The sequence below is a fragment of the Balaenoptera ricei genome, chromosome X (assembly GCF_028023285.1).
Source record: "Balaenoptera ricei isolate mBalRic1 chromosome X, mBalRic1.hap2, whole genome shotgun sequence".
NCBI classification, from domain to species: Eukaryota; Metazoa; Chordata; class Mammalia; order Artiodactyla; family Balaenopteridae; genus Balaenoptera; species Balaenoptera ricei.
Genome location: NC_082660.1, coordinates 51,719,223 through 51,731,905, shown reverse-complemented (window position 1 = coordinate 51,731,905; position 12,683 = coordinate 51,719,223). Strand labels below are relative to the sequence as shown.

At 42.0% G+C, this 12,683-nt stretch overlaps 1 long non-coding RNA gene across 1 annotated transcript; it reads right to left on the bottom strand.

The window, feature by feature from the left end:
• Positions 1 to 2,026: 2,026 nt before the first annotated feature.
• Positions 2,027 to 8,854, bottom strand: LOC132357753 (uncharacterized). The gene is made up of 3 exons (XR_009500299.1): positions 8,511 to 8,854; positions 2,450 to 2,579; positions 2,027 to 2,276 (listed from the first exon to the last, which is right to left on the bottom strand). It is a non-coding gene; the product is annotated as an uncharacterized LOC132357753 (long non-coding RNA).
• Positions 8,855 to 12,683: the final 3,829 nt, after the last annotated feature.

Below are 12,683 nucleotides of genomic sequence, written 5' to 3'. Positions count from 1 at the left end.
TTTTTTGGTTGTAGGTTTTTTCTTTTTATCACTTTAAATATATTGTGCCACCCCCTTCTGGCCTGCAGAGTTACTGCTGAAAAAGCAGCTGATAACCTTATGGGGATTCCATTGTATATTATTCGTTGCTTTTCCCTTGCTGCTTTTAATATTTTCTCTTTGTCTTTAATTTTTGTCAATTTGATTACTATATGTCTCAGTGTTTTACTCCTTGGGTTAATCCTGCCTGGGACTCTCTGTGCTTCCTGGACTTGGGTGACTATTTCCTTTCCCATGTTATGGACGTTTTCATCTATTATCATTTCAAATACGTTTTCTCAGGACCTTTCTCTATCTCTTCTCTTCCTGGGACCCCTATAATGCGAATGTCAGAGCATTTGACATTGTTCCAGAGGTCTCTTAAACTGTTCTCATTTCTCATCATCCTTTTTTCATTTATTCTGTTTTGCGGCAGTGATTCCCACCACTCTGTCTTCCAGCTCACTTATCTGTTCTTCTGCCTCGTTTATGCTGCCTTTGATTCCTTCTGGTGTATTTTTCATTTCAGTTATTGTATTCATCAATATTGTTTGCTTATTCTTTATATTTTGTAACTCTTTGTTGAAAACTTCTTGTAACTTCTCTCTCTGTGCATCCATTCTTTTCCCAAGTTCTTGGATCATCATTATGATCATTACTCTGGACTGTTTCTCCAGTAGATTGCCTATCTCCATGTCACTTGGCTGTTCTTCTGGGGTTTTATCTTGCTCCTCCATCTTGAACATCTTCATCTGCCGTCTCATTTTGTCTAAATTTCTATTTGTATTTTTATGTATGTGGAAGATTAGTTATGTTTCTTGACATTGGTGAAGTGGCCCTATATAGGGGATGTCTTATGTGTCCCAGCAGTACACTGCCCCCTCGTCACCCAAGGGCCAGGGACCAGATGGCCTGAGGTTAGGTTCTGACCTGCATTTGTGTCCTTGGTTCTGCAGGCTGCTGGATCACAGTTTTCATGCTTCTGGTGTCTGCCCCCTGGTGGGTGAGGTGTGTCTGGAGGCTTGTGCAGGTTTCTTGGTGGAAGGGTCCACTGCCTGCACACAGGTGGGTGGAGTTGGTTCCTGGCCCTTTGGTGGGCAGGGCTTTGTCAAGGGTTGTGTCTAAAGGTGGCTGTAGGCTCAGGAAGTCCTTAGGCAGCCTGTCTTCTGATGGGTGGGGTTGTGCTCCTGTTCTGTCAGTTGTTTGGCCTGAGGAGTCCCAGCAGTGGCACTTACAGGCTATTGGATGGGGCCAGGTCTAGGTGCTAATTGCGCAAGCAAGATGTCTGCCTCCAGCAAGAGTTCAAGTAGATGAACACTCCCCAATACTTCCACCACCAGCTTTTATGACCCTACAGAGAACCACAGCCACCCACTGCCTCCCCAGGAGCCCCTCCAAGACCAGTAGGTAGGTCTGGCCCAGGAACCTATGAAGTCACTGCATTTTCCCTGAGTCCCAGTGCATATGAGACCTTGCGTGCACCCTCCAAGAGTGGAGTCTCTGTTTCTCCCATTCCTATGTAGGTCCTGCAATGAAGCAATACTGGCCTTCAAAGTCAAATGCTCTGGGAGCTTCTCTTCTTGATGCCAGACCCCCAGGCTGGGGAGACTGGGAGAATTTCTGTGATATAATCATTTTCCTATTTGTGGGTCACCTACCCGGGGGGTATGGTATTTGATTATATTGCTAGTGCACCCCTCCTACCATCTCATTGGGTATCTTCTTTATGTCTTTGGTTGTAGAAGATAATTTTTGGTAAGTTCCAGTCTTTTTATTGATGGTTGGTCAGCAGTTAGTTGTGATTTTGGTGTTCTTATGAGAGGAGGTGAGCTCAAGGTGCTTTTACTCTGCCATATTTTCTCAAATCCCTTAGGGATTATTTTTAAATTTAAGGAATGTAAAAACATGTTTGGAGTCAAAGAACCTTCAAATAATTTAAGGCCTGCAAAGTGCTTGTCAACTTATTAGCCAATTAGCTTTCCTCTAAAGTGAATAATAAATCAAAATATTCAAGACTTTTTTCTATTTTTATTAATGTGATTTTTTTTGCATTCTCAGTCATATTTTACAAATATAAATAAATAAATACACTATAAATACACTTTTTTTCTTCACTGTTAGTAATGTGCATCTCAAGTAGGGTCCTGCTTTTCAGTTTGATGGTCCAGGAGCCTGTCCGATTTTGATGTGAACCACTTCTAGCCACAATTATGGGTCAGAAGTCTAATATTTAAGGAACACTCTGGACTAGGAACCTGCTGTTGGGAAAATGTAAAAGAGATGAGCAGTTATTGCAAATATCACTTGATAAGTCAACTACTCAAACACACTAACTGGGTTCTGTTACCAGAAAATTACAACCAATTCCTGTCCTCAGTTCTTTTTCCCAATATCTCTTCATCCCTTGAAATCCCACTCTAAGGTTGCATACCAGCCCAGAGTAGACTGTGGGGAAGTGCTTCTTTCTTGGAAAGGTAAGTCATGTGCAAGACTTGCTGAGGCAAAATGCAGCCAGTGGTTGGGAACAATCCTCGGCCTGGGCATGGAGAGCCTGGGAGATGCTGAGGAGGAAGAAAACTTTTATTTTAGCATTTTTTACCAATAAAGTATTTTTTATTTAAGGTATGTATATTTTTTAAGGCATATGCTATTGCACACTTAATAGACTACAGTATAGCATAAACGTAACTTTTATAAGCACTGGGAAACCAACAAATTCGTGTGACTCACTTTATTACTATTTGCATTATTGTGGTAGTCTGGAACAGAACCTGCAATACCTCTAAGGTACACCTGTATATGGTAAGATAGGTTTGCTCCCTGTTGAGTCAAAGATGGTCAGTGGCAGCTCTAGCCTCAGTAAAATTGTCACACATTACTCTGGAGATTCACTATATGAGTCCACTGAGCTTTGAAGCAAGCACGTTACGTCTCACGTGCAGGATAAATGATGAGAAAACCAGTGACCCTCCTGCTGAGCAGGCTGCAAGGAAAAGTTTTCTTTTGACCAAAGTAGCAATCTGGCTTGTGAACCTATTTTCACTCTAGGCCCTGCCCTCTGTGCTGAGCCTGAGTCCGAAGTTTACTTCACAGAGAACTCAAAGCCAAAGCCCAGACTCATGTGAGGCTGTCTAACTGTGTTGTGGGGTCCTGGGGAACAAACTCCTAAAAGAAGGATGAAGGAGGTGAGGACAACAGTGAAATGAACAGAAGTTGAAAATAAGTGTGGATAGATGGCGATTTCTTTTTTCTTTCCTATCGTCACCAGATCATGAGTGATATATAGCATGTATCGTTCTGAGAAGCTAAACCATCGTCAGGATATGAAGAGGGTTAAACTTCCAACAGATAAGGAAGGCAGAGGGTCAGGTCCTCAATGTTCCCTGCTGAGCAGATTACTAGGTCCCTCTCAGCCATGTCCTCTGTTGGCAGACAGTGAAAATTTTTCCAGAGGAGCACTCAGGCCATCAGTCCCTGGTTCATTTTCTGGTCCCAGAGAGATCCTCTCTAGGGAGAGGATTGCCCCCATGAGTACTTTTCTTGAGATCAAATTCCTCTGAGCCAGTCAGAATGCACCAAGCTTGCAGATGGCAGAGAATCGGGACCTGGGCGAAGTCTTGGAGTGGCCATGCAATCCCTGAATGTGGTTTGGGGTGTTTGTAGTAAGAAGAAAGGGAGAGTGAATGAAAACTCTCTCACCCATACAATTCTTGAGGGGAAACTGGAGCTTAATGTAAGGAAGCCTGGGCATCCTCAGAAACTGTATTGTATTCTGAGAGCAGATGCAGGGCATGGGGAAGGTTTCTGTGGTTAAGTAGTTTTCAAGTTCGCCCAAAGCACAGCTGGCCCCCAGGAGTAAACACAGAATTTACCATGGCACCATCCTCCCTTCTCTCAGTTGAACCAGGGAGAAACAACTACGTGAATTTTCAGGAACTACTAAAACTCAGTTCTCGTTCTGCATCCTCTGCCAGAGCACGGCAGGTTGAAGCGAGCGACAAAGCGAATAAGAATGTATCTTTGTGCGGTTGACACAACAGGGGGACATTTACTCTTTTGCTGGGGTTCAGGAGTGGGGTCATTCTGGTTGTCAGTGGGAAGATGTGAGCCTTGATGGATCCCTCCCAGCCTATGCCTCGTGGGGAGCTCCCAAGTTCACCTTCCTCCTGCAGGGAGAGACACAGCAGCTGCAGCTACACAGCCTACCTTCAGAAACCACAGACTAGAGGTGTGTATCTCCACAAAACCTGGTTCTCAGTGATTTCTACCAAGTGAGAGTGCCAGCTTGGATGCCTGGTGCTGACAACTTCCCAAGTGGCAGGCCTAGAGAGCTGCTCCTCTTGTTAGTGAGCAGGTTTCAGATTTCACATTTGTGTCTCATCATTGTCAGGGTGGCCGTTAAGAGAGCCCGGGCAGCAGGTCTAACCAGCATTTAAAGGATAAACTTGCTGTTCTTATTCAGGTCCTCTTGTTCAAGGTCTCAGGGTGCCTGGGATAGGAAGCCAGCCCAGTCCTGTGTGAGAACAGAAGGCTGTGGGTTAATTTGTCTTGTGTGGCTTCTGAACAGAAGTGAATATGCTTTATACATTGGAAATATTAGGAGGAGAGTACAAGATTCCAAGAATGAGCAACTATTATTAGAAAAAAATAATTATTATTAAAAAAATATTTTTCCTCTGGATTTAGTGGTATCTTATTCTATCTATTGAATATGGACACACTGAAAGAAAAAGTTTTTAGAAAATTAAATTGTCTCTCCTTCCCAGTATAAGATGCCAGTTCAACCACTAAAGAATAGATCATCTGTCACTTAAGAATGGCAAAATGATGTGCCATTTTCCCCCATCAATATTTGTCCATTTTGGTGCCTAAAGGCAATCGAGAAAAGTGCAATTAAAGCACTCAAATTGCCAACACTGGTAAACACATACACTTTGTAAGACTAACACAGGAATCTTTTGCCCTGCTCCTCCATGGACAGGGCTCTGATGAGCATGGTTTTAAATGGAATCCAAGTATCTTCATCTTGGTAGGTGGAGCTACCAAGAGAGTAGAGCAACATTTCAGGTATAAATTAGTCTATTCCTGAGGAGAACATGTGATATTCACACTCATGGTGGAAGATTCCTGAGAAGAACATGTGATATTCACACTCATGGTGGAAGAGGCAATCTCACCACACACCAAGGCTCTCCTTGCAGGTAGAGCAGAGAAGCCCTGAGTAGGACTAGAATGCAGAGTTCACAGGCTCTCTGCCCTACCCCCATGACACCCTTTTGTGCCAGAGCCTGGGTTTTGCAGCAAAACTCATTTCAGGCCAGGGAACCATGGGTCCAACAAGAATTGTAAGCAGTCTATTAAAATTCTGGAAGTGGCCAGTCCTGCTGCTTTAATCATTAATTCACCAGAGAAACAATATGGTGATACCTACTATTCATGCAAGGTAACAATAGAAGGGACCCCCCTAAACTGATAAAAGATATGAAGCCAGTTGTTAATGTTCTCCCTGTTTTAAATTCACCCTTTAATATATTCTCTCTGATAATGGATGAATTACTTTAAGCATCTCTCCTTCAAAGTGATCACAATGTTACTGAAGGAGAAAGTGGCTCTCCTGTGACTTCTGGCTGTCAGAAGTGTGGGTGTAAGGATATCCTAGGTGCTCGGCCCCAAGCACGTGCCCAGAACAACTGTCCTATCGAGTGTGCCATCCCAGTGTGGCCTGGTCATTGGCTTTCTGTGGCCCTCTTCATAGGGACATCCTGTGCTCCAAGCCAGCCACCTACCCGCTGATTTCCTCTACTTGATTGCTCTCCTGACCCACCCCACCTCACCACTAACGTTACCTCCTGTAATTCTCCCAAGGCTGCAGCCCTTACAACACCAAGGCCCTCAGGATCCTATGTATAGGACATTGTTAGCTCCAGGCCTCCAACTCCACCAGGACACTTGCTCCTACTACACGTCTACATGCTGGCCGCCAGCAGTGGCTTGTCCACACTGATGTGCTACAGAGGGTACCTTCCTGCTTAGCTTGCAACTGTAGACCAGCTCTGGTTCTGCAGACCTGCTCTGGCACTGGCAAACCAGCAAACTTCTCTGCCATCCAGTAGGTTCTCCTACACCTTCTCCAATGAGCTGTGACCTCCAGTCCTGGGGAGGGACCCACATTCCAAGTTTGTCTTTCCTTGGGTATGCTCCCTCAGGCCCAGGATACCATATAGAGTTTTCCTATATCTTATATATTCTACATTTGTCATAGTTTAATAATTCTTTATGTTAAACATTATGCTTCACTTTATGTTAAAATTCCCCTGTCTACTGTGTACTTTCCATCTCCTGATTGGATCCAGATTGCTACAGAACACAACACCTACAGCAAATATCATTCCTGGAATTACTGAAAGCCTTCTTTTGAGAGCTGCATCAAGTAAGAATGTCCACTATCACCCGGAAAGAGTAGTAAGGGGAAAAAGAAGGAACAAAATGCTCGGAAAGGAAGAAGTAAGACTGACATTGTTTGCAGGTGACGTGATTGTGTACACTATATTCTACAGGTATTTACAAATTGGTAGAATCAATAAAAGAGTTTAGATAGCTGTTTGTAGGATAAAATATCAACATACAGAAGCCAATTGTATTCTATTTACCAGCAACAAATTTACAAAATGAAAGTTTCAAAGGCAGTATTTGCAAAATATGAAGTACCTAGGATAAAATGTCCTCTTATAGGAAAAATATGAAATATTATTGGGACACATTAAGGAAGTTCTTATTAAAAGGAGAGATAGACCATATCTATTCAATAACATTCCATATTATTGACAAGAAGTCAAATCTAAAAGTTCAACGCAATCCTAATTAGAACCTCAAACAAGATTTTGGTTGAACCTTGTCTGATGAATTGATAATTTAAGTGGAGTTGAGACAGGCCAAAAATAACCTAGACATTCTTGAAGAACAAGGCAGAATTGAGTGGCCTTATCCAAAGATCAGAATTGTTTATAGATCTGTAGTAATTAATATTGATATGTGGTATTTTAAATGGACAGATAAATAGAACCATGGTACTTAATAGAGAGTACACAAACTAGCCCATACATAGGTAGATGCTTGATTTATGACACATGTGGCACTGCAAATCAATAGTAAAAGGGCAGACTTTTCAATAAGTGGTTCACTGAGACAATCAGATATCCACATGAAGAAAAGGAATGAAACCCTACTCAACACTACACACAAACATCAGTTGTAGGTGGATTATGACCTAACTGTGAAAGGCAAAACCACAAATATTTCAGAAGGAAATATAGAGAATATTTTCATGGCCCCAGGGCAGGGACAGATTTCTTGAAACAGAAAAGCACTAACCACAAGGAAAAGAGTGACAAATTTGACTATGTTATAATTAAGTATGTTATATAATTAAGTATGTTATAATTAAGATTTGTTCACAAAGCACAGCATAAAGCAAGAGAAAATACAAACAACAAAGCAAAGGACTATTTTGGCCACACATATAACCACCAATGGACTGGTATTTAAAACATATTAAAAACTCATTGGATCAGTAAGGACAAGATGGAAAATAGAAGAGAAAAATGGTGGAAGAGTTGAACATGAACAGGCTTTTCACAGAAGAGAAAATCCAAGAGGTTCATAAACATGAGAATGTGCCCAAACATAATAGTAGTGGTAAAAAACAGTAAATTAAATTCTGGCAATACTTGGTGTAGATGAAGATGTGCAGGAGCAGGAATTCTCTGTGTTATTGGTGGGATTGTAAATTGGTACAACCACTATAGAAAACAATTTGGCTTCGTGTAGAAAAGCTGAAGATACGCATACTCTGTGGGCCAGTGATTCTGTTCTTGCATGTATACCCAAGACTTTTAAACATGAGTCCCATGAAAAATGCCCAAGGATGTTCATTGCACCATTGTTCATAATAAAAAGCTAAAAACAACCCTGGATGAACCCAGTGTTCATCCAGTGTAGAATGATATAATCATATCATAATTATTTTGCTAAAATCATGCACTGCAATGCTAGTCAACAATGGAGACAGAGAGAGGAGAAGATGGCGGATGAGAGAGGAGAAGATGGCGGAAGAGTAAGACATGGAGATCACCTTCCTCCCCAAAGATACATCAGAAATACATCTACACGTGGAACTGCTCCTATAGAACACCCACTGAATGCTGGCAGAAGACGTCAGACCTCCCAAAAGGCAAGAAACTCCCCACGTACCTGGGTAGGGCAAAAGGAAAAAGAAATAACAGAGACAAAAGAATAGGGACAGGACCTGCACCAGCCTGAGGTAGCTGTGAACGAGGAAAGGTTTCCACACACTAGGAAGCCCCTTCACGGGTGGAAACTGCAGGTGGCAGGGGGAGGAGCTTTGGAGCCACGGAGGACAGAGCAGCCACAGGGGTGCGGAGGGCAAAGCAGAGAGATTCCCTCACAGAGGATTGGAGCTGACCAGCACTCACCAGTCCGAGAGGCTTGTCTGCTCACCCGCTGGGGCGGGCGAGAGCTAGGAGCTGAGGCTCTGGCTTCCGAGGTCAGATCCCAGGGAGAGGACTGGGGTTGGCTGCGTGAACACAGACTGAAGGGTTTAGTGCACCACAGCAAGCTGGGAGGGAGTCCAGGAAAAGGTTTGGAGCTGCCGAACAGGAAAGAGACTTTTTCTTGCCTCTTTGTTTCCTGGTGCACGAGGAGAGAGGATTCATATCACCGCCTAAATGAGCTCCAGAGATGGGCGTGAGCCGCGGCTATCAGTGCCGACCGCAGAGACGGGTATGAGACACTAAGGCTGCTGCTGCCACCACCAAGAAACCTGTGTGCAAGCACAGGTCACTATCCACACCTCCCCACCCAGGAGCCTCTGCAGCCCACCACTGCCAGGGTCCCGTGATCGAGGGACAACTTCCCCGGGAGATTGCACAGTGCGCCTCATGCTGCTGCAACGTCACACTGGCCTCTGCTGCTGCAGGCACGCCCTGCATCCGTATCCATCCCTCCCCATGGCCAGAGTGAGCCAGAGCCCCCAAAGCAGCTGTTCCATTAACCCCGTCCTGTGTGAGTGAAGAACAGACGCCCTCAGGTGACCTACACGCAGAGGCAGGTCCAAATCCAAAGCTGAACCCCGGGAGCTGTGTGAACAAAAAAGAGAAAGGGAAATTTCTCCCATCAGCCTCAGAAGCAGCGGATTAACGCTCCACAAACAACTTGATGTAACTGCATCTGTGGAATATCTGAATAGACAACGAATCATCCCAAATTGAGGAGGTGGACTTTGGGGGCAAGATATATATATTTTTTCATTTTCCTCTTTTTGTGAATGTGAATGTGTATGCTTCTGTGTGAGATTTTCTCTGTATAGCTTTGCTTTAACCATTTGTCCTAGGGTTGTGTCCGTCCATTTTTTTTTTTACGTAAAAATTTTTTTTCTTAATAATTATATTTTATTTTTTATTTTAAAACTTTATTTTATTTTATCTTACTTTATTTTATTTTATTTTATCTGCTTTCTTTCTTTCTTTCTATTTTTTCTCCCTTTTATTTGGAGCCGTATGGATGAAAGGCTCTTGGTGCTCCAGCCAGGCATCAGGGCTGTGCCTCTGAGGTGGGAGAGCCAACTTCTGGACACTGGTCCACAAGAGACATCCCACCTCCACATAATACCAAATGGTGAAAATCTCCCAGAGATCTATATCTCAACACCAAGACCAAGCTTCACTCAACGAACAGCAAGCTACAGTGCTGGACACCCTATGCCAAACAACTAGAAAGACAGGAACACAGCCCCATCCATTAGCAGAGAGGCTGCCTAAAATCATAATAAGGCCACAGACACCACAAATCACACCACCAGACGTGGACCTGCCCACCAGAAAGACAAGATCCAGCCTCATCCACCAGAACACAGGCACTAGTCCCCTCCACCAGGAAGCCTACACAACCCACTGAACCAACCTTAGCCACTGGGGACAGATACCGAAAACAACAGGAAATACGAACCTGCAGCCTGCAAAATGTAGACCCCAAACACAGTAAGATAAGCAAAATGAAAAGACAGAAAAACACACAGCACATGAGGGAGCAAGGTAAAAACACACCAGACCTAACAAAGGAAGAGGAAATAGGCAGTCTACCTGAAAAAGAATTCAAGATCATGATAGTAAAGATGATCCAAAATCTTGGAAATTGAATGGAGAAAATAAAAGAAACTTTTAACAAAGACCTACACGAACTATACAGCAAACAAACAGTGATGAACAACACAATAAATGAAATTTAAAATACTCTAGAAGGGATCAATAGCAGAATAACGGAGGCAGAAGAACGGATAAGTGACTTGGAAGATAAAATAGTGGAAATAACTACTGCAGAGCAGAATAAAGTAAAAAAAATGAAAAGAATTGAGGACACTTTCAGACATGTCTAGGACAATATTAAATGCACCAACATTTGAATTATAGGGGTCCCAGAAGAAAAAGAGAAAAAGAAAGGGACTGAGAAAATATTTGAAGAGATTATAGTTGAAAACTTCCCTAATACGGGAAAGGAAATAGTTAATCAAGTCCTGGAAGCACAGAAAGTCCCATACAGGATAAACCCAAGGAGAAACACGCCAAGACATATATTAATCAAACTATCAAAAATTGAAAATAAAGAAAACATATTAAAAGCAGCAAGGGAAAAACAACAAATAACACATAAGGGAAACCCCATAAGATTAACAGCTGATCTTTCAGCAGAAACTCTGCAAGCCAGAAGGGAGTGGCAGGACATATTTAAAGTGATGAAGGAGAAAAACCTACAACCAAGATTACACTACCCAGCAAGGATCTCATTCAGGTTTGATGGAGAAATTAAAACCTTTACAGACAAGCAAAAGCTGAGAGAGTTCAGCACCACCAAACCAGCTTTACAACAAATGCTAAAGGAACTTCTCTAGGCAAGAAACACAAGAGAAGGAAAACACCTATAAAAACAAACCCAAAACATTTAAGAAAATGGGAATAGGAACATACATATCGATAATTACCTTGAATGTAAATGGATTAAATGCTCGCACCAAAAGACACAGGCTGGCTGAATGGATACAAAAACAAGACCCATATATATGCTGTCTACAAGAGACCCACGTCAGACCTAGGGACACATACAGACTGAAAGTGAGGGGATGGAAAAAGATATTCCATGCAAATGGAAATCAAAAGAAAGCTGGAGTAGCAATTCTCATATCAGACAAAATAGACTTTAAAATAAAGACTATTACAAGAGACAAAGAAGGACACTATATAATGATCAAGGGATCGATCCAAGAGGAAGGTATAACAATTGTAAATATTTATGCACCCAACATAGGAGCACCTCAATACATAAGGCAAATACTAACAGCCATAAAAGGGGAAATCGACAGCAACACAATCATAGTAGGGGACTTTAACACCCCACTTTCACCAATGGACAGATCATCCAAAATGAAAATAAATAAGGAAACACAAGCTTTAAATGATACATTAAACAAGATGGACTTAATTGATATTTATAGGACATTCCACCCAAAAAGAACAGAATACACATTTTTCTCAAGTGCTTATGGAACATTCTCCAAGATAGATCATATCTTGGGTCACAAATCAAGCCTTGGTAAATTTAAGAAAATTGAAATCATATCAAGTATCTTTTCCGACCACAACGCTATGAGACTATATATCAATTACAGGAAAAGTTCTGTAAAAAATACAAACACAGGGAGGCTAAACAATACACTACTTAATAATGAAGGGATAACTGACAAAATCAAAGGGGAAATCAAAAAATACCTAGAAACAAATGACAATCGACACACGATGACCCAAAACCTATGGGATGCAGCAAAAGCAGTTTTAAGAGGGAAGTTTATAGCAATACAAGCCTACCTCAAGAAACAGGAAACATCTCCAATGAACAACCTTACCTTACACCTAAAGCAATTAGATAAATAAGAACAAAAAAACCCCAAAGTCAGCAGAAGGAAAGAAATCAGAAAAATCAGATCAGAAATAAATGAAAAAGAAATGAAGGAAACAATAGCAAAGATCAATAAAACTAAAAGCTGGTTCTTTGAGAAGATAAACAAAATTGGTAAGCCATTAGCCAGACTCACCAAGAAAAATAGGGAGAAGAATCAAATCAATAGAATTAGAAATGAAAAAGGAGAAGTAACAACTGACACTGTAGAAATACAAAAGATCATGAGAGATTACTACAAGCAACTCTATGCCAATAAAGTGGACAAACGGGAAGAAATGGACAAATTCGTAGAAATGCACAGCACGCCGAGACTGAACCAGGAAGAAATAGAAAATATGAACAGACCAATCACAAGCACTGAAATTGAAACTGTGATTAAAAATCTTCCAACAAACAAAAGCCCAGGACCAGGCGGCTTCACAGTCGAATTCTATCAAACATTTAGAGAAGAGGTAACACCTATCCTTCTCAAACTCTTCCAAAATATTGCAGAGGGAGGAACACTCCCCAACTCATTCTATGAGGCCACCATCACCCTGATACGAAAACCAGAAACAGATGTCACAAAGAAAGAAAACTACAGGCCAATAGCACTGATGAACATAGATGCAAAAATCCTCAACAAAATACTAGCAAAC